The 4,588-nt window shown below is 30.8% G+C and overlaps 1 long non-coding RNA gene across 5 annotated transcripts; it reads right to left on the bottom strand.

Annotated features, from left to right (window-relative positions):
- Window positions 1-700: 700 nt before the first annotated feature.
- LOC139848157 (uncharacterized) lies at window positions 701-3,323 on the bottom strand. 5 transcript variants are annotated; one of them, XR_011759851.1, is made up of 8 exons: window positions 3,209-3,323; window positions 2,335-2,547; window positions 2,062-2,155; window positions 1,837-1,967; window positions 1,455-1,531; window positions 1,201-1,326; window positions 1,023-1,116; window positions 701-937 (listed from the first exon to the last, which is right to left on the bottom strand). It is a non-coding gene; the product is annotated as an uncharacterized lncRNA (long non-coding RNA). The 5 variants fall into 5 exon arrangements; XR_011759850.1 differs by having other exon boundaries at window positions 1,837-2,155; XR_011759852.1 differs by having other exon boundaries at window positions 1,455-1,561; window positions 1,837-2,155; window positions 2,348-2,547.
- Window positions 3,324-4,588: the final 1,265 nt, after the last annotated feature.

The raw sequence follows: 4,588 nt of genomic DNA, 5'->3' as shown, positions 1-4,588 counted from the left end.
CAAAATGCTATTATAATCTATATTTTTAAAAGAAAAAAAACATTCAAAATCGTTCAAAAATCGGCGATGAACGATAATAATCGTGATAAATGACTAATATTGTCATTCATTAAAACGAGTGATGAATGATAAATTAATTATTCATCACTCGTTTGAGGAATGATAAATTAATCATTCATTACAATTATTATCATTCATCACCAATTTTTTAACGATTTTGTTATTATTTTTTCTTTTTCTTTTTTGTAATTTTTGCGTTTTTTTCTATTTGCATATTAAGATCCCTAAAAAGATAATTTTTTTCAAAAAAAAAATTTAAAATTTTGTTTATCCCGTTTAAACTTATCAATGGATATCGCACCTATATATTATGGCTATCTTTGGCAGATAGGTTTTTGGAGCTTTTAGATTTTATAAAAAAAAATCCTACATAATAAAAAGCTTCGCTCATTATGAAAACGCTGGATGCATCTAGCGTTTAATATTGTGAAAGAGCTTTTTTGATATTTAAATTACTTAAATGGCCTTCCATTATTTTAGAAACTAGCCTTTAAGAGCCCGTACGTTGCACAGTGGGCCATATTAAAAACTAAGTATAAAATGTTAATGAAATAATTACGAAAGAAACACAACATTGTCAATATAAAACTTATGCGTTGACATGTAAAGAAACAATGTTTCGAATTCAACAAATGCATTTAAGTTGTTCAAAGTATTGATAAAAATAGTTACAAATGACAGCCAAAAACTTATAAAAGAATGACCATATCAAACATGACTAAAGCATATGAGTAGTAGCAAATCTTAACTTCAACTGCTAATAACATACCGTGTAGTATCTTGAAAGAAAAACTACGTTGCTTTAGTGTACAATGAGTCTGCTTTTTATTCTAAGAAACTATGGTTATTCCTCCATCCTTAACAGACATTCGATTACCTGAAAGAAGACATACAAATCAGGTGATCATGTGAATTTCATAAATGGTTATAAACTTTCATAAAGGGTTGATATAATCCCTAACCTATAAAATGCCTACAACTTCATTGCTTCTTCTAATGACTTTTTTATTATATCCGTATATGTTTTCATACCTCCATTTGTAAGAAAGAAAACCTCTGCATAATATTATCAATCCAATTTCATTATACAATATTGAGTTAATTAGAACAAAATTAACCTTGGAATATTATTAGTAATACCTTTATAATATCACCGGGAATATGCAAAACGTTATCAACTTTCCCATTATAATGACTCTAAATCTCTATAGTAGCTTTATGACTTTGCACGTCACAAGGTGGTTGATATTCTTCAAGTTGATCTCCCTGTTAAAAAAAAAAAAAAAAAAAAAAAAAAAAAAAAAAAACTTATGCAATTAGAGGTTTACTCATCAGACACATTTTAACTTCAATATTGCAGATAATTAACAAACGTTGGGACCTAAAATAAATACCTCTTGAACAAACCACTTGAGAAGTTCACATTCATCAATGCGTTCACCAGGTTGCGCCAGTGGTATATCAACCATCCCTTCAACCGGTTGACAAATCAACGCATTAGCTAAAAAATAATGCCCCATCAGAACTAAATGTATTCAAATTGTATATAAGAGTTGCCAATATTCAAAGAATCAAATTTCATACATTTTTTCAGAATAGTGAATGCATGATTCTTAATCTATAATCAATACACTAAATCACACATAGATGACTTCTATAAGAAATAAAACTGCCATATTTATCATGGTTGACTAAAGATGTAAACATGTGTGCATTTTTTTTTTCTAAATTAACATGTGTAAATCATTAAAGGCAGTGATATTAAGAGCCTATTACCTTTCCTTCATGGAAGTAGTTATTTATCAGCTTCTTTAGCATTCCCTGCAACTATTTATATTGCATAATTTTCCAATCATGAGTAGATGTTTCTTGGCATTTTCATCCATATAGTTCCATTTTATATACCTCTAAGATGTCATACACGGTTTCAACTTCTAATATAACGTTTTAAATATGAAATTGAATAACTAAACCAACAAAACTATTTAAGTGGACACAAACCTCCATTGACTGATTCTTGAAACTCAAAAACCAACACATTATTCATAACAGCATCCTAAACAGGTTTGTATGATGACAATGTAATGACCATTCTCTGCACCATGAAAACCAAACTTACATTAAGAGATTATTATCTATACAAAAATAACATGTGGCTAGTGTATACTGAATTATCAATTGTATGTGAAGGAACACAATTTGAATGTTCATATTGGTGTTTAATATGTTGCTGCACCTTATAAGCCACAATAAAAGTAAAACTTATCCAAATACCTTATGATTGTACCTAAACATAAGGCTCAGTTTGCAATAGATGAAAATTATCATGAACTTTGTATGAGGATGGAACTTGCCCATTTCTTGTGGAGATGCATACTTGTACAGACGGCTCAATCTAATATCCAGATTTATAAAACTGAATGATAAATCTATAGTCTTTTCTACAGATCCATCATCATCACTACCATATGGCTCCTCCAGCTGGTCCTGCACTCAACCCACAAACATACATTGTTGGCTTTAAAAAAGTAGAAGATATAATGCATAGTTTCTCCTATTGAACTCCTTTGGCCATCTAAAAATCTCACAAGTACCAAACAGTTCATGAACACAACATATCAAAAAAGGTTTTTACGCTCATCAACAAATCAATCAGAATGTTAGAAAAAGTTAAAACGAACAGAAAATTTTACAAATAAGAAAACAAACCAATTATTAACAAAGTTACTTGTAATTAGTCGTAGATGAAATCAAGATTGTGGAACCATCAAACCATTATCTCTGCCAAGCATAATCGAATTAATTATAATGAGATCAATTAATAATACGTATTACATCCAACAATCCATATTATGGTAAAAAAAAAATTATGGACAAAACCCAAAAATGTTGACTGAAAAAAACCCCAGTCGATATAATTATCTAACGCGCAAACATACGATTAACTGCAGTTTCATTTCTTTTGTATCATTAACACTAAGAAAAAATCAATTACAATATACTAATTTCGTTTATATTTTCTGAAACAGACATGCCAGATTGAAGCGGAATATCAACACAATATACATGTAACAGATGAGGTACAATAAACTAAAGAGAAAATTAGGGCAAAAAAATCAATACAATCGGATGATTACAAAATTTATACCATTAGGAGCGTAAAATTGTAACGGATAAATTAGTGGTAGTGGCGTGTCGATTGCGGCAGTTTTCGGCCTTCATCTCCGGCTAGAAGGGGCTGAGGTTTTCAGATTTTAGAAGAGATAGAAAGAAAGCTGTGGGTGGTGACGGTTTTGAAGAGGGAGACTTATTTGGGACACGCGGCATTTTTTTTAGTAATTAACAAAAAATAATTCTGATTAATTTTATGATTAACACGTGGAAGAGTTTTGTAGGATAAATGTCAGAATGACACATTGGTAGTGATACTCACGCTTCTCTACCCCTTACAAACCATGTGGCTTACTACCACGTGGCTAACACCCATTGATTTACCAACCCATCAAACATTTGTCACCCTCCTATTGGTCAATCAATTACACATCACCACCCATACTAACATGCCACATGGCAATTACCCAACCCCCAATCACCCCACATTTCCCCATTCGTTAGTTACTTCAAAAACAAAAAAAAAAAAAAAAAAAAAACTCTCAAAAACAACGGCGATTATCACCACCGTCCGCCGCCATCCGTCTACTGCGATTCCACTGCTCAATCAGTCAACCACCTAACCACCAGCCCGCTCATACCACGATTTACCCGTCATTATAGCCGTCACGATTCAAACGTTTGGTTCGATTTAGGGTTTGAAATCATTTTTTATATCCGTTTTTTAATCTATTTCTTCAATCGCAATCGTAATCAACTTCTTCAATCGATACATGATTCGAGTTATTCAAACGATTTCCTAGTTTCTAGATTCAGTCGAGTTGTTATTCCATCCTTCTCATTTGCATCAATTCATCGCGTAGATAATAATTAGGTAAATTCATTATCATTTCAATTTAACAATTTATCTGCATCGTCAATTTATAAGGTATAATTAGGTTTTTCTATTTTATTTTGCATGATTATGTTGACTTTTTAGTTTACAATTGTAATTTTGTTGTAATTGAAAACTATATTGTTAATCGACTTCTTCTATGTATCACTTTAATCCTTTAATTCTTCCTGCCATGGATCCGGTTACATTCTCACAATGGTTGATCCTTGATTATAAAGGTACATCATTATATTGGATGTGATTGATTAATAATTTTTCATATTTCATGAATATAAACCCTATTGTCATTCTTCAAAATCAATTGTGAAGATATACGTTTTGTGGTGATCTTACAGAATCGAGGTATTGTGTTCAATTTAATCTCTGATTATGGCTAATAATAGAGTTAGATTAGTTTTTAAAATATAATAATACTTAATTATTATTTTCTATTACATCCAGTTATACAATACCAGTAACTACATATTGATAACTCCCTACATTAACTGCAATCAGTTAATTATGTACGTTTTGTTCATCAAT

Source organism: Rutidosis leptorrhynchoides, chromosome 5, assembly GCF_046630445.1.
Source record: "Rutidosis leptorrhynchoides isolate AG116_Rl617_1_P2 chromosome 5, CSIRO_AGI_Rlap_v1, whole genome shotgun sequence".
Taxonomy (NCBI): Eukaryota; Viridiplantae; Streptophyta; class Magnoliopsida; order Asterales; family Asteraceae; genus Rutidosis; species Rutidosis leptorrhynchoides.
The sequence above is the reverse complement of the archived record's forward strand: the minus strand, read 5'-3'. Positions and strand labels throughout refer to the sequence as shown.